This window comes from Amblyomma mixtum, chromosome 10, assembly GCF_055824585.1.
Source record: "Amblyomma mixtum isolate Tamu chromosome 10, ASM5582458v1, whole genome shotgun sequence".
NCBI lineage: Eukaryota > Metazoa > Arthropoda > Arachnida > Ixodida > Ixodidae > Amblyomma > Amblyomma mixtum.
The window spans coordinates 63,908,308-63,933,896 of NC_143021.1; the positions used below are offsets into that span (position 1 = coordinate 63,908,308).

General features: G+C 46.5%; 1 protein-coding gene across 1 annotated transcript in view; it reads left to right on the plus strand.

Annotated features, from left to right (window-relative positions):
* The first annotated feature begins 576 nt into the window (after positions 1 to 576).
* LOC149325953 (cGMP-dependent protein kinase, isozyme 1-like) overlaps positions 577 to 25,589 on the plus strand; it is a 387,178-nt gene continuing 362,165 nt past the window's right edge. The window contains exon 1 of the mRNA XM_089562935.1: positions 577 to 719. The gene's annotated coding sequence lies outside the window, so the exon portion shown is untranslated. The remainder of the gene's footprint in view (positions 720 to 25,589) is intronic.

The window sequence follows — 25,589 nt, forward strand, 5'->3', positions numbered from 1 at the left end:
CGGCTTGCTCACGTTCTTTTCGCCTCATGTCAATTGAGGGTGCCACGCCGAAAACATTGCGAATGGCTGGAGTGGTCATTATTAAGGAGAACATAGTTCTCAGGATTTTCTCGTTCTTTTGAAGACCGAAGAGCTCGCCAAAGTGCAGAAAAGCTTGCCGTCTTTCTCGGAGCCGTGGCGACGTCAAGTAAGATATGTCGCTGCTGTCGACGACAGCTTCGAAATAAAGATTTTTTTTTCGTCTTGGGATTGAAAACAAAAGCGCCGTTGGTTTCTGTCGGCAGTGTGGGAACGTATGCGTCTGAATGGCTGAATGAGACTTCAGAGACACTGGCGAAAGCTGCTGTGTTTCTCAGCGAAGCTCTGCCGTCAGATACGCCCGTGTAGAACTTGAGTTATTCGTGTTCGGCACCGGAAGACTATTGCCGGGGGAAGTTCGGCTCCAGTTCCACGAGGCGGTGCACCGCTTGCTGATCGGCTGTTCGATGTCGTCACCCGGCGATGACGGCTGGTCCCGGCGGATGCGCCGCTTCAGCCTGGTAGACATGAGGCCCCTGTCGGGCTGCGTGCTTGGGCCTTGCTGCGACCGTGCTCCGCGCGTCGAGCCCGACTGGTGCGGCCCATCGCCACCCACGCAGCCGGCGTCTTCGCGGGCGTCCCAAGTGTCCCAGCTGGCCAAACGCATCTCGAGGGTCTTCAGCTACGCTGGAGATGTACAGGTAACGTTGCGTGTCAGGGCGAGCAGTGAATTTTGAGCAGCAGCCCAAAGATACGGTGATGACGAGTGTGTCCAGTTCTTGCGCTTTCTTTTCCATGATTTCCTTGTGTCGTTTCTCTTCAGCGTACCCTTACAACTGATCTGCGTCTTCCCTGTGTAGAGTGCTCGAGCAGTGCGCATCAGACGATAAAAACTGCAATTCCCCAGCGATCCGTGGCTTCCGGGAAAAGGGCTCGCGCCTCTGCGACTTGTAGGTCTATGTACCTTTGCTTCCACGCAAACGTTTCCTCTAGAACCTGGCTGGTGCGTCGAGGCGTAGCTCTGCTCGAGGGCTCCCCACAAAGGCGACCAGACTGCACGTATTAGTTATTCACGAGGTCTTTCGTTTTGCGGGCACCTTGCAATCGCTACCTGAAAGTTTTAAAGCCCGCTATTTTGTAGTTATCTTCGCTGCCGTCACAACGTCTGACCTTAGACGATGAGGCCGTCCCATTTTTGCGATGAAGCGTCGTGAGGCCGCACAGTACGAGGGCTCAGCGTCACTCTGCTCTAATATTCGTCTCATTTAGGCGCAAAGCACACAGTGTCGTTACCCTCTTTGCCCTCTTTATATAGTGAGCACGGGCTTGGAAAGCTTGATGAGCACACTGCACAATGATACAGAATCAAAAGCTCGCTAAAACGTTTCCGGTAAGTCGTGTAGAAACGAAATGAGCATCATGCTGCTGATAAATGCTTATAAGTTAATCTAGAAGTTGATTCTATCATTTTGAAAAGGACAGACATGCCCAAAACGTGGGGAGGGGGGCGGGCGAAACGCTGCACGTGTCTACTGGCGGTAAGAAATTTCCGCTTTGAGTTTAGGGCCTCCGAGATTTGTAGTCTTTTGCTTGTTTCGGAGTTGCACCTTTTCCGAGTAAAGCACAGAAAGAGAAGAAAAAAAAACTAATGGTCTTCGGAGTGTCTATGTCCACGTATGACCTACTTTTGCTCTACATCTGTCTTCACATATTATATCATGTAGCAGAAATCCTGAAACTATCGTGAAGAATTGTACTAAAGTTATTTCAACCACCAAACGTGTAAAAATAATCGCACTTGTCGCGTAAGGGTAGGCTTGTGCTGGAAATAAAGAAACGAACAACTAACGAGTACGTATTGCGAGCTTATGATATAAGTTAAAATATTTCGCTTTTTATTCGCTGAGTAGGACAGAATATCTTCCGGTAAATAAAGGATTCCAATTTGAGTTCGGCACCGCTAATGGTGTAAAACTGCAAGACACCGCAGTTAGCGGTGAAACTTTGGTGCTTTCGAAAGTGTCCAACCATGCTGGTATCCACATGGGCTTGGCGGCTCGGAATAGCCTGGGCGGTCTGGGTTTCAGAGAAAATTGAAAATTGGTTTTTGGGGAAAGGAAATGGCGCAGTAATTGTCTCGCATATCGGTGGACACCCGAACCGCGCCATAATGGGAGGAAGGAAGGTGGAGGAAGAAAGGGCTCCGAACTAATTTCACCCACCTGGGGACCCTGGGCTTGGGCAGGGCATGCAATGCGAAGGCAAGATGACCACTGCTCCTTAAGGCCAACGGAGTGGATTCCAAGACAAGGCACGCGTAACAAGGTGCGCCAGGCAGTTAGGTTGGCGGATTAGATTAAGAAGTTTGAGGGGATACGATGATTGCAGCTCGCATAGGAGAGGGTTAATTAGACAGACATGGGAGAGGCCTTTGCCCTGCAGTGGGTGTAGTCAGGCTCATGATGATGATATGAATCTTTAACGTGCACTGACATCGCGCAGCACACAGGCGCCTTTTCGTTTGTCCTCAATCGAAACGCGGCCGCCGTGATCGAGTTCAAACCTTTGAACTCTGGCGCCGTATCCGAGTACACTAACCACTGACACACTGCGAAGGGGCTTGAGAGCACTGATGGCTTTGAGGGTTATTTGTCGGTAAACAACAAAAAAACAAGACGCTCCTCTGGCGTCACATCTGCTAAACAAAAAATAATTCAAGGGGACACTTTGTTGACCTAGAGTGCGGTGAGGCGGAAGCCTTAAGCGCGGTGTTGCTGCTTGTGTCACTGATGCGTTGTTAAGATGTTAGGCTTCGCCTCTAAGAGTGCAACGCGACAGCGTCTAGCAACGCTGCCAGGGAGTCCGTACAACGCCATCGCCCATTCGGTTCTACGCCTTGCTCGTCGGTAAATTGGTTTTTGAGGAAAGGAAATCTATCTGTCTCGCATATCTTGTGGACACCTAAACCTCGCCGTAACGGGAAGGGAGGAAGATGGGAGTGAACGAAGACACCGTAGTCACTAGACGCGCCTTTGTTTATTCCAAAGCAGCGAACTGGCATGGCGTGGTGGTTAGCATGCTCGTCTCGCACTCCGGAGACCGGGGTTCGATTCCCGAACTCGACCAATTTCCTACTCGGTTTTAGTTATTTATCAGGCCTGACTATACAAGTTAATTATAATAATTGGGTAATTAAGTAATTAACTAAATTAAGTCCCTCTTACTTCAAGCATCACTATACGATCTCCTTAATTGGTTGCATGGTTACTAGCCAAAGTACTATTGGCCCCGTTTGAAATTCACACACTGTGACGTCACGACCGTTTCGACGAATTGGAAAGCGTGACATTTCTGTCGACAACTCCTGCTTACAACAATGAGGCATTAAAGGCTTCCGCCTTAAAACGCTCGTTCTCTTGGCAAGAACGCTTGGCGAAGCTTGTTCTTCGAAGTTTGTTCTCCCGACATCCAGGTTTTTTTTTATTTTATTAGTTTTGCATTCAGCGCCGAGACAGGGAGGGAAAAATTTTTGAACGACACACGTAATGCACACTGACACCTGGAAGTTTATTTCTTGTAACACAGATTATATATCTGCGGCGAAGCGATAAACATGAACAACTCACGTCACGCACATCTGTTGAGAACACGCGCCGTTGTGTACTGGACCCCATAAACGCGTGCTCCTTTGCCGCGTTATTTGGTTCTTTGCTCTTTCATCTCTTCAGAACGCAGGTGTTCCTGAAGACTGGTTTGCATTTGTTTTTCTATGAAATTTCTTCTATACAATTCCACAGCAGCTCGAAGAGATCAAAGGCAAACGCATCTGACGGAGAAAATGGCTTCACAAGAGTACACTGTAGCAAAGCGCTGGAGACAGACTATGTTCCGGAAGCCTTCATTGCTACCTATCCTATCTATCTCCTCTCTATCCGTCAAGACATGGCAATGGACACAAAGTATATAGGTGCAAGACATTTTACGGTCGTAATATGTAGTCGTACACACTAAACAAAATCCACACTTCCAGTAACAGAAAAAACTGCTTCATGCATAAGGCTGTTAACAAGCTGTTTTATTTGAGATGGCGCTTCATTAGAAAATAACCTTCTTTGTATGTCAAATTGTGAAAATAGAATTGGGGTCAAGCAATTCGCGAGTCATAATAAGGGCAGTAGACTCTACGAAGTGTGGCCACACTGGGCAACACGGCGTACGCATGGAGGTCTCACCAATGGTGAAAGCCTGGCCTCTCCGGTAACTGACCGTGCGACGTCAACTCTCGTTGTTTTATAGAGGGATAATGCATAATTGAGGCTGAACGCCTGATCTCGGCTGGTGTGAAAACAAAACTAGTCAATAAAATCGAGATTGTCGTCCTTTGCGTGCAGACGTCCAGCGGGACGCGGCACCACATGAGATAAACCGTCAAACAAGATGACGTGTTACACGAGACAGGAGTGAAATAAGCGAAGTCTTCCTGTACCGCCGGCATCCCTGAATAGCGCGAACATGGTTTATGGGGGTTTAACGTCCAAAAGCAACTCAGGCTATGAGGGACGCTGTAGTGAAGGTCTCCAGAAATTTTGACCTCCTGGGGTTCTTTAACGTGCTGGACTGACATCGCACAGTACACGGGCCCCTAGAATTTCGCCTCCATCGAAGAAATTTGTACCGCCACGGCCGGGACCGAACCCGCGTTTTTCGAATCAGCATCCGAGCGCCATAACCACTGAGGCAACGCGGCGGCTAATACTGCAATCATATCTCTGCTGCACTGTGATCAGTGGCGGGAAATAACAAGCGCCGACCAATCGTTAAACACGAACAAAAAGAGACGTTTCGGCCCCTCTACGGGAGCCTTGTTCGCAATTAAAGGGAGAATGAAGTGAGGGTTTATTTTAAATGCTTCGTGGTGTGACGTAACAGCGCTTGTTTTTTCATTTCATTTCATTTATTTACCTTAAAGGCCCCTTTCGGGGTATTACATAAGGGGTGGGTTAATCAAAAATTGGTACATTTTTTCACGATGACATATGAAGTTCAATGTTGGCGTTGAAGAGTGACGGGCAGGTGAAAGCAGCAGCGGAGTGGGAGAGGCCGTTCCAGTCTGACACGGCTCGTGGAAAGAAGGAGGTGGAAAAGGTTACGGTACGGGCACGTGGACGAGTAACTTGAAGGGGGTGACCAGTGCGATGTGATATGCGCGGCGGAGGTGCGCAGATGTATGGTTCATGGCCGAGTGAGCTGTAATAAAATTTATGAAAAAGAGATAGGGTTGCGACGCGACGACGGCAAGAAAGACTTCGTAAGTTGGACAGTGATTTCAGGGATGACACACTGACTTCGTATGAATATTGGGGGTGAATGAAACGGGCGGCGCGATTTTGCACGGCTTCAAGTGCATCGATTAGATATGCTTGATGGGGGCTCCAAATGGGGGATGCGTATTCTAGTTTTGGTCTTACCAATGATGTGTAAGCGGGTAATTTTACCTCTTTTGTTGCGTGACGTAAATGGCGCTTCAGATATCCAAGGGTTCTGTTTGCAGATGAAATAACATTAGTAACATGTTCCCGCCAAGTTAGATCATGACACACAGTGATACCTAAGTATTTATATGAATGAATGTGCTCTATTGGATTGTTAGAAATTCTATAGGAAAAGGACAACGGATTAAGCCTGCGGTGAAACGAAATAAGCTTGCATTTGTTAGGGTTAAGTGTCATTAGCCAATCATCGCACCATTTTTCAATGCGGTTAAGATCATCCTGAAGGGCTTTTTGGTCGGAAGTGTTAGTTATTGAGTGGTAGATAACGCAGTCGTCGGCGAATAAACGGATATTGCATGATAGATGTTCTGGCAAGTCATTTATGTATATTAAGAAGAAAAGAGGACCTAGGACAGAGCCCTGAGGTACGCCTGAGGTTACGGGGGCAGAAGGAGATGACTGGATGTTAACAGCAACTGACTGAAAGCGACACGTTAGAAATGCTTCAATCCATTTTAAGATGTTAGGATGCAAGTTCAGCTGCGATAGTTTTAGCATCAAACGTCGGTGGGGAACTTTGTCGAATGCTTTAGCAAAGTCTAAAAAAATTGCGTCAGTCTGGATATTCAAGTCGAGGTTCGCATGCACATCGTGAAGAAAGAGTGCTAATTGTGTGTTACAGGAATAGTTTTTGCGAAATCCATGTTGTGCAGGGTGAAAGAATTTGTTACCATCCAGGAACTGCATGATTTCTGAGTAGATGATATGCTCCATGATTTTACACGGTACACTTGTGAGCGAGATAGGACGATAATTTAAAGGTGAATTTTTGTTACCGGATTTGTAGACTGGAACGACCTTTCCCTTCTTCCAATCATCAGGTATGGTGCCTGTGGAAAGTGACTGAGCAAACAGTAACAATAAATATTCGGCAGAAATGCACTTTGTGTTCTTTAAAAGTTTAGAATTTATTTCGTCAATGCCTGCTGCAGATGAAAGTTTAATTTTATCTATTAAAGACATTATTCCATTAGCAGAAACATTGGTTACAGGCATGGTGTGCGGAATGGTTGTAGGCAGAATAGGTAAGGGCTCATCAGGCTCGCTTGTGAAGACAGAGGAAAAAGCAACTGAAAAGATATTAGCACATTCAGTATCGCTAAATGGCTCTCCTGAATCTTTATTCAGGGTAACTGAATGCGTATTGGTAGGGTTTATAATTTGCCAGAACTTTTTTGTGTTACTTTTTAGGATTCTCGACAAATCGTCGTGGTAAAAGTGTTGCTTAGCGTTTTTGACAGCTGATAAATACGAGCTCTCGGCGGCATAATATTTGTCCCATGAGCAGGTGCTGTGATTGGCTTTAGCTGCGCGGAATAGGCGTTTCTTTTTATTTTCGAGTTTTTTCAGGGACTTCGTGAACCAAGGCTGGTTTCGAGTGTCATGAAAAGTAGTCTTCGGGATGTATTTATCTGCCAGAGAGTTAAGCTTTTGTTTAAATATTGACCAGTTTTCCTGGATAGATCTGCTTTGAAAAGTTGCGTTAAAAGATGGAAAGAAGGCGTGCAGCTCGCTATTTATTGCTTCATAGTTGCCTTTATCGTACAGCCGGATTGTCTTTCCCGGACTGTGGCGAGGAATTGGTTTGAAATTAAAGACTGTGTGGATGACTTTATGGTCACTAATTTCCCGCAAGTAAGTCATGGAGGAGAAACTTTCAGGATGGCTTGTTAATACTAAATCTAAAATATTTGCAGTGTCGTTTACTTCACGCGTAGGTTCTAGTACAAGTTGGGCAAGATTAAAATTCGAACAGATATCAAGAAATTCTCTTGTATCCGCTCGATTATCTATGGAGTGCACCGGGTTATGCCAGTTAATAGTCGGGTAATTAAAATCCCCGAAGAGGAGAATGTGAGCGTTGGGATACCGCGAGGTTAATTTAGACAAGGTTGCGTTCAGCTGGCGGCAAAAATGGGGAGTGTTGTGTGGCGGCCTGTAGCAGACACCCAGCAGCACGGAATGTGGTGCGGATCGACAGATAAGCCAAATTAATTCAAGGTCGGATGAAATGTTTAGAGCAGTGCATGATAAGTCGTTACTTGCCGCAATCAGAACACCACCACCACGTGCGTTTTTACGATCTGAACGAAAGAGAGAAAAATTTGGCAGATCAGCAAGCACCTCGCCATCACTAATGTCATTTGTTAGCCACGTTTCTGTTAATATCAGCAAGTTGCTGATATCGGAGGCAGATTTCCTTCGTCACATACGCTAATCCGTAACGATTAGCGTGTGTGACGTGGTTTGGATATGAATGAATTCCAGGAAAAGCCTTGTCGTCTTGTTCTTTTCATTTCCCAGTCGATGGCATGACCCGTGGAAACAGCATATTCTGCTAGTGCGCTTTTTGCCACGTGCCGCTTGTTGAAATCAGTGTGGTGCTGCTGCAATCTTCTGTGAAAATCACCCGTGTCAGCTATGTACGCTTGGTCACAGCCAGTGCAAGGGATCCTGTAGACAACGCCAGGGAACTCGTCTTTTTCCAGCTTATCTTTCACTTTCACTACCGCGTGTAGAAACCTGCGCGATGTCGGCATCACAGGACCGTAATATGCGGGACAGGCTCTCGCTTATGCCGGGTACGTAGGGTATTGCGACCCTTTTTCTTCTTTGCGCCATGCGATTTTCAATGGTCCGAATAAACGAACTGGGATAGCCCGAGGACAACAGGTCGCGTCATGTAGTCGCCAAATCAGCCGCTCGCTGCTTCGGGGTGGAGCAGACTTTTCTGCCCGGCCTACAAGAGAAGCAAAAACGGATTTGTTGTGACAAACCGGGTGCATTGAACTGAAGTTCAGGTGCCTGCCTGTGTGCGTATCCTTTCTTAAGACAGTGAAGCTAAGTCTAGATTTGTCTCGTTTTACCAGCGTGTCAAGGAATGGCAGTCGGCCGTCGACGTCTTCCTCTCTCGTGAACTGTGTGGCTGGTTCTATGCTCTTCAGACGCAGAAGGAATGCGCTCACCGCGGATTCCTTAATGACGCAGAAGCAGTCGTCCACGTACCGAAAGAAGATACTTGGGCGCCGAGCGAAGCTGGAGAGGGCGCGAGACTCTAGCGACTCCATTGTTAAGTTCGCTGCGGTTACTGAAATCGTGGCTGCCAACGCCGTTCCATGTACCTGTTTGAAGATATTCGTCTCGAACGAGAAGTACGGGTTGGCCAGAAAGAACTGCAGAAGTTTGCTAAGGTCAGGAACTTCGATCGGTGTCCTTTCATGTAGCGCTGCGTCCCTTTTGAGCGCATGGGTGCAAACCTCGACAGCAACCCAAGCAGCACAAATTGATTGGTCCAACAGTGGCAAAAGAGTGGCGGAAATTGGCATGAATATTGGTCCTACACTGGCATTTGAGCAATCCGAGACTTTTTCCAACAATGGCCCTTCATTCATGCCAAGATTGTGCCTATACTCAGCCAGTCTAGCTGCCAGCATTGACCCAACATTCAGCCAGTCTATCCACAAATGGCCAACGTTCGTGCCAAGACTATGCCCATGTTCAGCCAATCTATTAATTATGGCCCGACATTCGTGCCAATACTATGCCCATATTCAGCCAATCTCACGCCAATAGTATGCCCACATTCAGTCGATCTGTCAATAATGGCCCGAAATTCGCGCCAATAGTATGCCCACATTCCGCCAGTATCAATAATAGCCCCAGGTTTGCTCCGACTTGTGCCCACTTTTCCACCCTTGATCTAACTTTTATAGGTGGCATATCAATTGCAAGGCCAGTGGGAAATTGTACGCGATCGGGGGTCCCACCTAGTTTTGTACCACACCTCTTGCTGGCCAGCAACAATGCAGACATATACCGCTTGTTTTCCACCAGCCGGAGCTTGTATGTGTAACATTTTACATATGAGCAGTCAGCAGACATACAAGAAAGAAAGAACGGATTCAAAGAACAAAATTTATTGCATCTACGGTGCCAGTACATCGTGAAATGCATTGTGCCGGAGCCGCTGAATCGATGAGTCATATCGGCACTAATCGTTGCACTCCTCTTCTAAGAGAACTTTTGCAGTGCCTTGAAACAAATTCCTCGCCAAGCTCTTGCACGATGACCTGGCTGTACATCGCAGCTGCAAAGAGGTGCATGATGTGATCATGAGTGTAAGTACAACCATCGCAGAAAAAAGACAAGAAATAAAATAACACATTGATCTTAGTGGCGCGCAGTGTGCGAGAAGGTACTCGCAACATATGTTGAAAGTATAATTTCTAAATGACTCTTAATATAAATCCCTACACTAATAGCAAAATGTTGAATTGAATTTAACAATTTTTTTCCCACCGTATTGCTAATTTCTAATCCCAATTTGCCGTGTCACACCCTCAAATGCATATTAAAAGTCACAAAAAGAGATAAATATAGTGTTTAATACAAATCAATCTATTTTTATATTTCCTATCAAAATTATATGTCTATTGCGAGCTGGTTGTTTGCCTTTTTGTTCCAGCAAAGTATGGCACAGGTGGTAGCAGCTCCTCCCTATTGAACAGCTGTGAGCAATTTTTTTTTCGCTATGAAATATAATATTCCATGCAAAGACGGCTTGCACAGTTTTGCGAAATGCGCTGAACGCAGGAGACCGAATACACTTTTTTTAAAGTAAGCAGATTATCGACGCCGCTTGTCATGCATGTAACGGGGCAGACGGAAATCTTACTTGAAAACCACACGAAATCACTCTTCCGTTAGTCCATGGGTGATTAATTCCGAGACAACATGGATAAAGTTCGCTGGGGCCAGGAATTCCGCTTTTCTCGTAAGCCTGCAACTGGCCAAGACAAGGGCACCCGGCACGGGAATATTACACGCGGCCAGAAAACTGCTGCAGTGAAAGAATAAGCGCTTCTGGTACTCATCTTGCACAAACGATAGACGACCAATGTCGTAATGAACGCAACATGAGTCGGGCCACACGACACTCCGCCACGGTGATTGAAGAGATAGTCAACGTTCGGTAAATCCATTTTTTCAAAGCTGAAAAATAAAGTTCTCACCATTCTGTGCATGCCTTTGCGGTAGACATTTCGCTGTGAAAGTTGTCAGAAGTTGGCGCCAGTGCTTTGTCGCTTTCTCGTTTCCTGCCGGAGAAAAAAAAGGTCGGCGCTGATTCAAAGCGGCAATTACGCCAAGAACCATATTCATTTCCGAACACATTTCAATATAAAAGTATGGTGGTACTCACAAATAGAATCTTGCAGGCCAGGCTACTGAATTCCGTCATAATTGTCAAATCGTATCGGGTGCGGATTCTCGACAACGAACGGCGTCAGCTTGAGCGCGCATGCTTCGTCGGCACGCTGGTTGTGTGGCTTTTCGCCGCCTTGCTAGCTACAGGCGATACTCGTTGGGCGAGTGTTCGGGAAAGGAGGAGACGACGATGGGACAGGTTTCTTATATTTTTCGGAGAATTTGCTGCAGCAAGAGAAACGGCAGCTGGAAAAGGGGTAGAAGAAAATCTAGGGAGGGTGGATGAGCGGCGTTGCGCTTAGTTGGGCGCGAGGGGAAAACAGGTTAGAGAAGGTCAGTGTACCTAAAATCACAAAGAAAAAAAAACTCCTAGCATGGTGAGGGCCAGCGCTCTTCCAACAAAGAGGCTCGGCCCGGCAAAAGGCGGCTCTATGGGACTTCAAAAAGGGGGTGGAGAGGGGGGGGGGGGTGAAATGAGTGAAAGAATTCCGGAATGTCCGGAGGGTGCGCCACAGGCGTTGAGCACGTGAAAAGCGGCAAGGAAACGACAATGCGGAGATGTTGGAAGTGGAAACGTGGAGCTTGGGCATGAATTTCGTCAAAACGGCTCCAAACATTAGCGTAATCTCTGCGGTCGTGTGCCTCTTTGGTTGAAGCTGAGATAAACGTGTTACTATGAAAATACCGGAAATATAAAACAATAAATAAAATTAGCGGGAACAATGCGTGTTCTTTGAGTGTTTTATATATGATACTTGTGGCGGACTAAGTAGGATGACATACGTCCAAGCAACACCATTCATCAATATAATCCAATGATTCGCTTCTAGAGCGACGAATACTCTACATTTTATACACACCAGTGTAGGCAGGTCGGTCTAAGCCGTCATGCGGCCCACCCGTGCGTGTCTGCGCTAGCTCGAAATGACGCGGCGCGCTAATCAGCAATGCACCTGTTATGGCTCATTGGTATTAAGGATACGCGCAAAGAAAAGGCAAAAAAAAAAAACTAGTGGAAATGCGACCGGGAAAAAGTTCCGATCTTTAATTTGATAAACGTGATAATTTAAAGCAAAAACGTATGCTAGAGCCGTCGTTATAGAACACCCAAAAATCACAGCAGAATAACAAAACAATTTGCGACATTAAAAAAACCTAGCCACCTTAGCTTCGCGGCTTCAGGAAGCAGAGCCGTTTGTTCGCTTATTATTATTTTTTAATTTAACATACATCTACATATTCTTTCTCGTCTGCTGCTTCTTCACGCAGTAAATGCGCAGCAAGTTGTTCACGTCAACTGTATATTTGCGATAAAACCAAAATCCCGCTTTACTCACATCGTTTCTTCTCTCAAAATGCGCCACGCAATAATTTGTGACCTAGTGGAAAAAGCGATTTATTTGTTTTTTTCTAGGGTGAGCATCCTGTGGGTGAGGCATTGTATTCCGGATTGTGTAATACGATTCAGCGTTTCGTGCAGCGTAAACTTATTAGTTAAGTTGAGCCTATATCTTGAGACACGAATTTGAACCTGCAACCTATAATCGGGGGCTGTGGTATGCGAGGTATGCGAGAGATATGCGAGGCAGTACGTTAATTAGTGCGTTATTATACCATTCCTCGAATCGAAATTTCATTTTCTTGATTGTGGCACCTCTTTCTCTCTTTATTTTTTTTTTGCATACCATAATTACAAAAGACGCCGCTTTTCAAAATTCGTATACCTTCGTGAATGAATCTGACCTCTGCTCACTTTCGCGCAATCAATTACATCGCGCTTTTTATTGTAATTTCGCGTCAGAGTTCGACGCTAGCGCTGTTGTTGGTCATAAAAAATAAATAAATAAACAAGTCCGAATATTAAAAAAAAACGGATTGAGAGAAATAACCACATATAATCACAGGGACATCATTTGGTGTGTCGTGGAGCGGCACTGCCAATACAGGGAAAACAGCGGACAAGTAGGGCCATCATAGCGGGTGTAATGAGGCGGCACTGCCAATATGGGGACGACAGCAGGAATTTAGGGCCATCGTTGGAGGTGTAACTAAGTGGCATTGCCAATATGGGGAAAACATCGGACAAGTAGGGCCATCGTTGGAGGTGTAACTAGGCGGCATTGCCAATATGGGGAAAACATCGGACAAGTAGGGCCAATGTTGGAAATGGCACATTGTGGCAGTGCCAATATGGGGACAATGAAGGCAACATTGGTCCTGTATAGGGCCACACATAGCCAACAGACTCCCAATATTGGGCCAACGGTTTGTGCTGCCTGGGAAGGTCAATTGGCACGCTCGTGAAAAGAGATATCACGTCGAAACACACCAGGACCTCGTCGTCTTCGAGTAGGGTGTCGCGGACTTTTTCAATTAAGTCGTATGAGTTCTTCACGTGTGTTTCACTTCTGCCGACCAACGGGGAGATAACCCGATGCAGGTAGTTAGACATCTTGTGCAGAGGCGAGCGGGTGAAGTCGACGATCGGGAGCATCGGGACGCCTTTTTTGTGAATCTTCAAAAGCCCATACAGAGCGGGTGCGGAACCAGTATTGCAAAGAAGGTGAAGGTAAAGAGATTTGTGCCCAGGAAGAATATATTGGAACACTTCAGTGAATAGTTTCTGGAGGCCCCTTTGTAATTTTGATGTAGGATCGCGGTTCACATGCTCGTACGTCCCTCCTTCTTCAAGCATGCTTTGCATCTTCTTTATATAGTCACCTTTGTCCAAGACGACCGTGGCGTTTCCCTTGCCTGCCGGAAGTATTACGATCTCCTCGTTGTCACGCAGTCGCTTCAAGCCCTTTCGCTCTTCGGGAAGCAGGGGATCCATCCTTTGATGCTGGTGCATTTTAGAGAGCACGCTGACAACCCGAGTGCGTAGCTCTTCCCGGCGATGCGGATCCACACACTTCCCCGCGTTTTCCAAGATTGGTAGGCGCTTGTTATTTCTCGCCATGAATTTTCCCGACCAGACTGGTTTCCGTCGAACCCTGGATTTCATTTCATTGTGATCAGTGAACGCATCATCGAGCGGGGAAACATAGGGTCACCGAGGCACGCTTATGCCGTACGTGCAGTTACGTACTGTCTGGCTTGGCAAGGTTAATGCGGTACGTACACCCAAGTTTTTAACAGTGTCGCACGACCATCGACCAGCCGGCGCCTTATCACAGCGCGGACCGGCAAAGGAGAACAAGAGTATGTGTAACACAGGCGCCTATTCCCACTTATTTGGCCGGGTGTACCACGCTAGTTCCCACCTTTTTTTTTTTCGCGTGCAGTAGCTGACAACATACAATTTTCTGAGTGATTGTTGTTTAATTTTTTTGCCTTGTTGACTCAAGCCACCCTGTTGTGTAACCCTGTTCTTCACTACAGAAAGATCACTCCGCGCACAATGGGCGCATGCAATTCAATGCGTGCACGATGTAGCACAATCGAATGTAATTTTTAAAAATTGTATTTTTCTAAAAACATGAAAATATACTACTATCACGCAAGGGCGTTAACACAATTGTAGTAAAATTGAAGAAATATAAATTTTCATAATGGTGCACGCGACATATCGGCTCTTCTGCAGACCAAACACGATAACTGCTTCGTGAACAGCAGTGACTATATCATAGTTCAGTATTGATGGCACCAAAATCAGTGGTAGCTTTCGAGAAAGCGTTCGGACGTAGCGGTGTCCGTCTTATCGGCGTGGATCTCGCTGCACTATTTCCAATTTCGAGGATGACGAGCACAAAACCAAACCCGTAGCTATCGCTGCACCGACATCACTAACACATGGCGAAGCATGACGCCAAAGTGACTCCGACCGGCGCCGCAAAGCAGGCGATAGCGGTCGAAATAACGCACATGGCGGAGTTCACGAAACAGGCCAGGGTGCGTGGCGGTTCCAACTGCCGCGCTGGTCAGAAATTCGAAAGCGATAAGGAAAGAGATATTTCCCCTTTCAGAACCGCCTTGTTCTTGTTCTTTATTGGAAACGGCCTCGCCAATTCCTCTTGCAGTCGCCTTCATATTGTGTGTGTGGGGGGGGGGGGGGGGGTCAGTAACGCCGTCAACTGAGGTTTATTGAATAGACTCCTCCCAGCCTACGTCACGGATTACGGTTTGAAGGAGCAGCGAAAGGCGTGTCTTGGCGAGGTTGGCAAAGCATTCCGCTGCTGGCGACGTACGTGGTGGAGTGGATTTGGTCTCGCGGAGTGACAATTTGCTGTTTATATCAGTGCCGTCGAGCTCCGTCGTCGAATGCGCCCACTGATCGGAGACCGCCAGCCGCACATAGTCCTGTGGTTTACGTTTAGCGAAAACCGACGAAAAACCGGTTTCGGAACCGTGCAAAGAGCTAAGCGTCAGACGTCACGAGCTGTAAGAATCTGCGGCATGCACTTGGTTGTAAGCAGATTTACTCGGTTATGCAGCCATGTATTTTTGGGCGAAAAAGAAAGTACTTAGTTCGCGTTGTAATCCTCCCGATAGAATCGTACTGAAATCAGAGCCCATCGAGCGCTCAAAGGCCCGGATGGATTTGTCTTATTAGGAGTCTAAACGCTCCATTTATTTTAAAGAAAGCAACGGCGCACAACTGGCCCACTGGGTCAGTGGACACCTGAATCGCTCTGTGCGGTGCCAGCGGTGTCCACCTTCAAACTGAGGCAGTTATGCGCCTTTCCTTCTCTCAAAGCCAACAGAGGGGAGAGAAAAGCGAGCCGCATCTCTCACGGTTAATGGACCTCTCCCTGCTTGCAAACAATGTGACGTCAGGGAACAGGTTGGCTACAGGGCGCCTCGCAAAAAATCAGGAATCGTTGATAAAAACGGCTTTGCCCATCCGAAATGCCCGATGTGCAGGGCATCGCGTAGCTGGGCAACGACGTGCATTTTGTGCCAAAAATTATAAATGAATAACATCAGGCAGTGCCCAAGTAGGTGGTACATGAGTGCCCGGAGCCATTAGCAATTGGCAACAGTAAAAATGATTTAAAGTGACCGGCAACCCCGCACTTCAGAGATATTTCCGCGTGCCCAGTTAGGACAAGCGTGGGCCGTACAGTCTGCAGGCACTCAAATCCTTCCAGCCGAATGAAAAGCATAGGACCTGGCAGTCGAAGAGCCTTTTCGCAAGGGGTTGTTTCAGACCTCGGCACCGGTGACTGCATGCACAAAAGAGACTTCAAAGTCCTACGAAGCGCACGTGAGCGCGCGTGAACGAAGACAGCACCGTAGGAACAAGCGCCTGGCCGAGTGTTCTCTGAGGCGCGGGCATTTCTCTCTCGTTTGGATCGCGGACTGCATGGCAACACATGATAGCGGCAACGATGTTTATTCTTTGGCGCCGTCGGTTTTTTGCGGAGGGCCGCAGACAACCGGCGCGAGCTATGCAGCCAGTGCTGCCAAACCTGCGCCTTCTCCTATGGTCTTACCTGTCTGGCCTACTCGCAACCCATGGAGAAGCGCAGTTTAGCGCCATTGGCACACCCGCTTCATTGTTGCGCGGGAGGGCAGACTGGCAATGGTGGTTCTGCCATACTAGACTGCCCCCTCCCGTGATGCCTGTGCATGCCTTTTGTGTTTCGTTTTGACGCGTAGTTAGAATTGAGCCGTAATATGCCCTTGTGATTAGTGCTAGAGGTGTGAAAATCGTCTTAGGGGGAGACGATTGCTCAGTGGTTATGGCACTCCTCTGCTGACTCGAAAGACGCAGGTTCGATCCCGGCCGCGGCGGTCGCATTTCAAATGGGGAGCAATTATAGAGGTGCGATGTCAATGCACGTTAAAGAACCCCGGGTGGTGGAAATTTCCTTAGCTGATCAATACGGCGTTCCTCATAGCCTGAGTAGCTTTGGGACCTTAAACTATCTTACCTTTCTCTTTGACATTTGTATTTATTAGCAAGCCATCAAGTAGTTCTCGTCCGTGTAGTATCAATATTGCGGCGATTTATGCACCTAACATATTGGTGACGTTCTCAATTTGGCTCAAACTGTTCTCCATACTGAACCTGCACGGTAGGCGAAGACATTGCCCCATGCTTTTGCTTACTGACTTCAATTTACGCTTACTCCTCTTGCTCCTTCACCTTTATATGCCCTCATACCTTACACCTGTTGCTGCGTAGCAAACTTGCTTCTTCTAGGGATTAACCTCACGTCCTTTCCTTCTCCTTCTGGGCTGCAAACATTGGCCACGTTGTACCACTCTGTGCTGCCTCATTAGTTGTATTCTCATGTGCACTTGAAATCAAGCCGGCCGACAGTCCTGTACTTTATTTCGAGGAAATAGTTGCATAACGTCAAGAGCGGTATCAGTGTGCCTTTGCGGATTTTCAGAAACACTGTGTTATATCCCCTGAGTGTCCCATGTTTCATGATACCTGCGTTTGCTTCATATATCTTTCTTTATTATCCCCCCCCCCCCGATCTTGCATGCAGTTTCTGTCAACCGTTATCTAAGTGCCAAGATGTTCTTTTCTTTATTTACACCTACTGCAGCTTCGATGAGGTATTCCACGAGTGCGGTAGGGAGAGAAAAAAGCCAGCATAGCAAATACAAGCACGAAACACTCTGTCCAAGAGCCTACGTCTCCTGTCCGCAAATGTCCACCAAATAGTAAAAGTTTTTCCGGTTGCCCGCTGGATGAGAGATACCGTCGGCTTACTTCGGTCCCTGTAAATATGCAGATGATAACAGGGTCATTCTGCCGCACCATCTCGCGACATCCGTGGTGTGCCGCAATAGTGTGGCGTGGCAGGGTGTATCGGGAGCACCCTCCTCCATCGCCCCTTCGTGCCACGCAAGCCTAGACAAATCTGGACAAACGCGATAGCGTTAGGAAGCTCGTGCCGCAGGAAATCAGGGTCGTCGGAGTGGGCGTCGTTGACTGTGAGCGGAAAAATCCCCAGCGAAGCAACCTAGGATGCAGCTGCGCCAGTTAGGTTACGTGATCTTGTGGGGTGGAGCGCATATAGTAGCAGGTTCTCTCAGATCATGAATGGCAGTTTGCCAATATCCCTGAAGAGAAAAGTATACAGCAGCTGTATCCTACCGGTACTCACCTACGGGGCAGAAACGTGGAGACTAACGGACCACGCAGCGAGATATGCAAAGAAACATGATAGGTGTAACATTAAGAGATAGGAAGCGGGCGGAGTGGGTGAGGGAACCAACACGGGTTAATGACATTCTAGTTGAAATCAAGAGGAAGAAATGGGCTTGTGCAGGGCATGTAATACGAAAGCCAGATAACCACTCGTCCTTGAGGGTAACGGAGTGGATTCCAAGAGAAGGCAAACGTAAAAAGGGGCGGCAGAAAGTTAGGTGCGCGGATGAGATTAAGAAGTTTGCGGGGATACGGAGGCCGCAACTGGCAAAGGACAGGGTTAAATGGAGAGAAATGTGAGAGGCCTTTGCCCTGCAATTGGAGTAGTCAGGCTGATGATGATGATCATCATCATCTTGTGGCGTCATCACAACCTACCCAGCGGATTGTGAGCGAATTGTCCACCGTGGCAGTTAAATTAATGATTGGTCGCGAGGGATTGCTGGGAAGGGCAGCTTCGATCGCACAAATCCCACCGGTGGCAGCACCTGCCATCGCAGGGCAGTGGCACATCGCTCAACCGCTGCACCACTGCGCCAGGAGTGGTACGAGGACTCCCAGCGATCTACGAATGTAGAGACTGTCCAATTCCGCATATATATCAGTTTTCGCTTCATACCCATAAGGCGGAGCTACACTTTCCTCTCCGATTTTTAGTACGCTCGGCTGCCACCACATGCCGCATGCCACTCTCCACTTAATATTAGTAACGTAAAAACTTCAGCTCGTTGGTTCATATTTCCAAGCTGCCAGTCCCATATCGCATATTTACAGGCAAGAGAACTGAAATTACCGGCCGAATTTTTAATATTTAGTAAGCTCGACGAATTTTATGCGGCCATCACAAGTCGTCAGTGGGAACCGGACGAACAATTTACAAGTCTGATTTTCTAGCTGGTAGGAAGAGCAGGCCATCGCTATGAACATGCCTGCTCATCACCTCAGAGCACTGTGTAGTTTTCTTAAAATAAAAAACAAAAATATGGCCGTTGAATTATGATTAATTTGGTGTAGACCACCTTGAGATTTCGCTAGTTATTGATGGCTAGGAAGTTGAGCTTTTCTCCCGATATTGCCCGCAGTAGAACACTCACGGTAAGTCGGCGAGAAAGTCAATTAATTTCCGGAAGCGTACGTTTTCTGCAACCACACAATGGATTTCAAGCACACCGACAGGTGGTCTCTAAGCTATCTTTATACGAAGGAAGCCAACAGTCACTGATACCAAGGGGCATAGGGAAATGTTTCTATTTTTTATTTGTGGCGTTCATGAATGGTAAATTATAATTTACTAATTTATCAGTGAAAGATAACTGTTACGAAAGTTAGAAGAATAAACAACCACGTGCAGCCTAATAAAACATCGCCAATAGCGAGGAGACGCTGCGAAGTTATGGATAGTTTTTGCAACCCAAACAAACAATTCATTCTCCGCCATCGAGGCCTCTGTCCCCGTGGCGCCTATCGAGCATGTAACGTTTACCTCACGTTCTGCGCGCTTGCCGCAGCCTGGAGAGGAATGCATCCCTCGTGTGAACATCGTTTGAAGCGCTATCAATTTTCTTTCAGAATACTGTATATAAAAGTGTTCAGTTTTGCGTACTCCACCATGTCGTCTTTCTTCACTGTGCGGTATGGAATAATTGCAGTCATGCGACAATGCATACTGCTGGATCAGTGAAGACATGCAGGTACGTTCTTTAAGAAGAAAACCATGAAAACTTTATTAAACTTTCTAGGATAGAGATACGCAAAGCGCCGTCGGACAGAACGCAAGACAGAAACGTCCTTCCTTTTTGCTGTCGAAGAGTCCACTGCCCTGGTGTGCCGAGGAGGCCCGGTCGTTTCCGGCGGTCCAGACTTTTTCACTCAAAAGCTCGCCCAGATTGCACCGCTGACTAAAGCCGAGCCCGGTGCAACCGCAGTGTGCAAAGCCTCGCACTGCTCCGCTGCGCACACGTGCGTATAAGACACACACAAACACAAAGACAGGCACGACAAGAAGACACGCGCACCGATGCAGCGCTATACCCCCTTCCCCCCCCCCCCCCAACCGCATGATAAAAAACAAAAAACAAAACAGGATTGCACGACACACTGCGCGCACACTACTCTCTAAACAAACGCGGAGTTTCTGTATGGTTTGGTTTATAGGGTTTAACGTCCCAAAGCGACTAAGGCTATGAGAGACGCCGTAGTGGAGGGCTCCGGAAATTTCGACCACCTGGGGTTCTTTAACGTGCACTGACATCGCACAGTACACGGGCCTCGAATTTCCCCTCCAAAGAAATTATCCCTGCGAGTCTGATAGGCGGTTACTGTGTAGCCAATGTTCGCTGGTGCACAAGTGTTCCTCACAGGTAGAAATCGGCTTGTGAACATGGCCCAGCAGAGCAGAAGACGGCCGCTCCACCCCGGCGAAACCAATCCCAAAAGAACAGGAGCAGGTGCACAACAGACGCTCCAACTGGCTTGTTCCGCGACGTCGCTGGCTCGCGAAAAGCTGGCTGATCCTCATGAGGAGGTATTTGTGCGACGAGCAGACTGCCAAGCTTTTCAGAATGGCTGTGTCTTGAAGGGCCGTAACTAAAAAAAAGAAAGAAAAAAACTATCCAAGTCCGAGTTGCAATTTATCTGCTCACATACAGAGAGAACAAGATGGGCCTAATTAGCTACTCTGGACGGTGGATGGAGGGCTCACAATTAAGGTGTTCTTTTTTTTTCGAAGGCTCAATGCGTACGCCGTCTCCTTTTGGTAGTCTACTTAGCTGCCGTGTCTTCAACGGAATTACTAGGTGCGCCGAAACGTTGCCGGCGTCTGGGCAGCGAGGAAAGTATTCATGCATGTCGAGTGGCCACAACCCGGAACGATGGGGCTTGAACAGCGCACATAAACGAATTTCAATAAAACTTCGGTTGGTCCTAGTTGCTACATGTTAGTGTTAAGGTGAAGGTTGCGCAAACACGGGACAATCGCCTGTGTGAGTCCCTTCGTTTTGGATTGTCCCGTGTTTGCCCAACCTTCACCTTAAAACTAACATGCACGAAGGTTCAGTGCCTGCAAAAAGCGCCATGTAAGCAGTGCTTTGTTCTCAATTATTCTTACACCGTGTTCTCAACCAACAGCCAGAAAATACGATTTTGCTGTGGTGTGACAGCGCTCGTCATGGTTTTCTCCCTTACTGCCTCAACGGTTTTCATTCGAACTGGCTAATTACGAATTGTATGCAAAGGAGGCAAAGCACTGGGACAGTTTTAAAATTTAGTTTTATTATTTATTCTTGAAATTACAATAGAGATGTGCTTAACTCTGTCTGGACCCTCAGTCATATAAATGGGATAGTCATAGGCCCAATAAATCAAACAGAATAAAGCAGGCACTTCGGCATACACACTGTACCAACTTGAAACAGCAGAAAGAGGGACACAGGTATGCACATGCATATAGGCGTAAACAAAAGTTTGCATAATAAGGCACACTTGCAAAAATTCAAGTACCATCATGCATGTTCGGTTTCACTATATAATCGTATGCACATAGCCTGTAGAGAAAACTTCAGTGGAGCATGCATGTTCTGAAAGATTATTCTTGCTGTAAAAGCAGAATTTTGAGCATATCTTAATTGACATGGAAGAGTATTTTATATTCTAGCACTTGTAAATGTGAGCTATCATTCATGTATGCGGTGAGTGGGTGGTAAATTAGAAGTTTCCTGTTGTTACATTTCTGGTAGTTTCTGAGGACGAATAAAAGAGGGGCATACAGAAGGGGTGGTTGTATCTTGCGATGTTCTTTACAGCAGTAGTGGTTTTTAGCAGGTGCAGCGAATAGAAAAGTAGTATTTGTTGTTCTTCAAATATTGGTTTGCTGGCGTGATCCTGCTCAGAATGATCATCTCCAATTTTCGCACTGGCTCGCGATAAATGTTTACGTCAATCTCCATGATTCTAGACAGTATGAAAGGTGGCTGTGAAGAAAATAAATTTATAAAATGCGTGATGTATTTGTGTTTAATATGTCACGCTTAATGAGTAGTTTGTACCACCGGTATGCCATCCTGATGCGCTATAATATGAATGATTTTGCCGGTGCTGGCACCGATCAAGACTACGCCAAGAAATTTTAAGAAGTTGTACGTTACAGCAGAGAGTTGCCAGTTGTAATGCTGACATCTCTAATACTTGTTTATTACGTGAGTTAAATAGCATAATTTTCTTAGTTAACATTAACAGTCAGCTTATTAGCTGAAAACCATTCAGTGATTCTTTCTAAACCGAAGTTCACATTAGGGTCGGTCTTCGCTTCTGTCTCTATCTCCTCGATGTTATTTCGTGTAATTACGAGATCGGTGTCGTCTTTGTACATCAGCATGTTTCTGAAATGCTGAGTACGTGGGAAGACGGATATATACCAAGAGACCAGCGGGGCCCAAACACAGACCCCTAGGGAACACCTGCACGTATGCGTTTTGAGGACGACGGTGCGTTATTCATTACAACTATATCATCACGACATTCATTAAAATAGATAGAAAACAACTCAAAAATTTGTTCTCTAAAACAATACTTTTTTAGTCTGTATAGCAGGATTTTATGGGTGACCGAATCAAAAGCTGGTTTTAAAAGTAGAAAGAGCACAGCCACAAGTTTGTTTTTTTTTTTTTTGTCATTTAAAGCAGTTTGTAATCTGGGCTGATGACTGCAGCGCTGATGACTGAATTGCGATAGTGAAAACTGTGTTCTCGTGAGCGGTATCTTTGTATTAGTTTTAAAATTATATTTCCAATCATTTATTCAAAGAGGATGTAGATAACACTTAGCACAGACATACATCGATAACTATCAAAGGGCTGTTAGAGCACCTGGGCCCAACAGAATTGGTGCGAAGCACCGAGATCTTTAAGTGCGCGGCGAAGCATAGACGTCGAATGGAGGAGGTGCCGCATGTATAGAAGTTGGGAAATTGAACCAGCTTCGCAGAATGAGAGTTCGCAGCTGTTTGTGGATTCGTTTGAAAATGCATGCCCGCAGAAAATCCAGCTGCGGATTTTTCCTGCGCAGGATTTTTAATCAACCACCTGTTGCAGCCTATACGCGCGCCGTAGCCCCATATTGGAACGAGGGAAATATTGAACGGGAAACAGAATATCTCGACAGGTGACCTGACAGTTAAATAAAGTAGTTATCTTTGGTACCCAAAGCCTGCGCACTTCCTGCTTGAGATGCTGAGGTTTTACTGCGCAGCTCTTTTCAGGGCCCATCGGTTGAACATTGGTCTTGAAGAACTGTCTCACTTCTCGACGGAAGGAGGGAGTGGAAAGAGGAAAGAGGTACCGCTGTGGAGGGCTTTGAGAGAATTTCGACGACCTGGGGAGCTTCACTGGCAGGGCCTACTCTAGGAGAACGAGCAAAGACACTCGAGGGAGATTTTAGAGCGGACAGCAGCTTCCACACGCGAGATAAACCGGTTTTTCTGCAGTGGAAAACTAGCCAAGTGCCGAAGGCGACCAAGTTGTTAGCACATGCATGCACACGACAGAGGGTCCAGCTTCAATGCCCTTCCTTTTTGGACGCACCTGCTGCGTGACCGCGCAACAGACAGGGAAAGCACGACGGCCAAAGTTCACTTTGACCAACGTCCGCTTTCGGGCACGCCAATTGTTGCTCTTTGACGACAGGTCTTGCGATCTATAAAACTAGGAGGGCTAAAAACAAACGGCCAGCACGGCGTCAGTGCGTAATATAAAGAGGTCCGGTGGCGTGAACTCCAGAACCTGACTGTCGTTTGAATTAGCCGCTGTTTCTTTTAATTAACACCTCGAAAAAGGAGAGCAGGAGGAAGTATAAAGCGCGAAGGGCAGAAGCTCCGGTTGGATGGATAGCGGCCTGCGATTGGCGTTCACGGGTGCTGACTTGAGCCAGTTCCAACTGTGCGCGCCGTGCTTGCAGTCAGTGGCCAAACGCAACATACCGCACTGCCTGTTCCTTCGTATTTACTGTGAATCATAATCGTGCTGCGAGTTTTTTTCACGGCGTCAGCGAAGCGGCACCCGTGCTTTGTACGTTATTGTTGAAAATTAAGTGTTGAAATAATATCACAGGTTGTCAGGAGGCATAAAAAGCAAGGAAAGGCCAGGTTAGGCAAGTGCCTCAGGGCCCCTTGTGCTACGAAACATTGGCGACATGCATTATGTATAAAATAAGCAATACGATCACATTTTATCACATTTTTCAGCACGTTCAGTGGAGGTCAGCTGGAACCTGTCCAGTAATAAAGTTGCTGCCCTCATACCAATCATCATTATACTATGCACTAACACCGCGCCTTGGTTTAATCGGCATGCACGTCGCCTAAAAAAATAAGAAAAAGAACACCTTTACAGACAGGCCTACAAAAACAGGCACTCTGATTCCCGGAAACGCTAAAAAGCATGCGATAAGGATTATCAACCGGCTCTGGTATCTGCTCGCCGCCACTTTTCCATCTATGATTTACAATCACTGTTAACTAATAACCCTCAGAAGTTCTGGCACACAATAAGCCCTTGAATCATCCTATGTAACTTTAACCAAAGCTCATGGAGGCGCTGTTCTTGTAGCTGAATGTGCCCAGGTTCTTGAAGCGTTGACATCAATTTTTACTTGTGAAGTGGTATCTTTAGCTCCTGTTCCTATGAATACTTCTAATACCTCAATGTGCAAAGTATTTATAAGCGAGTCTGGTATGTTATCTTTACTAAGAGAACTTAAAACCATATCAGTGTACGGTCACCTTTGTTTTAACAACAAAATACTCACGAATCTGTCTGAAGGTGTTCCTCGCATCTTGTGCGCTAATTTTTTGCCGTCTCTTTCGTCTTGTTTGATTCCACGCGACCGGCAGCTAACTGAGGTTGTGCTCATTTTCAAGTCGGGCGATCGATCATCACGACTCATACCCATTTCATTAATTAGCACAGTCTGTAAATTCCTTGTACACGTAATTCATTCGACGGTAAATAACTATCTAGACGAACACAACATCATTTTTAAGTACCAACATGACTTCCGTAAGGCTAAACCAACCATGCGAAACGCAACTTGCTGTATTCATTCGTGACCGAAATTCAGATGTTGATGCTGGTATGCAAGTCGATTCTATATTTCTTGATTTTTATAAAGCGTTTGCCAGAGTGCCTTACAGCCGGTTATTAACCTTATTAATATTGCGTAATATTCACCCTATTGTTATAGCATGGATTAAAGATTTCCTCTCTTTCAGGTTACAGTTTACCGCTGTCAATAGCCATAATTCGACTTTCAGCCAAGTACATTCTATCATCCCAAAAGGAAGCGTGCTTGGCCTCTTAGTTTTCCTTATATTTATCAGCGATCTGACTCCGTTCCTTACCAAATCCGACTTTTCGCCGACTATTGTCTAATTTGTCGTAAAATTTGTTCTAGCGGTGATCGCCTAGCCCTTTAATCTGAACTCGACTCAGTGAGAGCATGTTGCTCTATTTGGCTCATGCAACTTAACCTTTCGTAACAAAATTTATGTAATTTACTAACCGAATGCCTCAAACGAAAACAGCGTAATCCTTGAATAATAACCCAGTCGAGTTGGCAGCCACGTACCAGTACCATCCTCACGTACCATCCTCACTTTGACTCGGGCTTAACCTGTAACCACCATATTAACCTTATCCTTGCATCCGTTAATC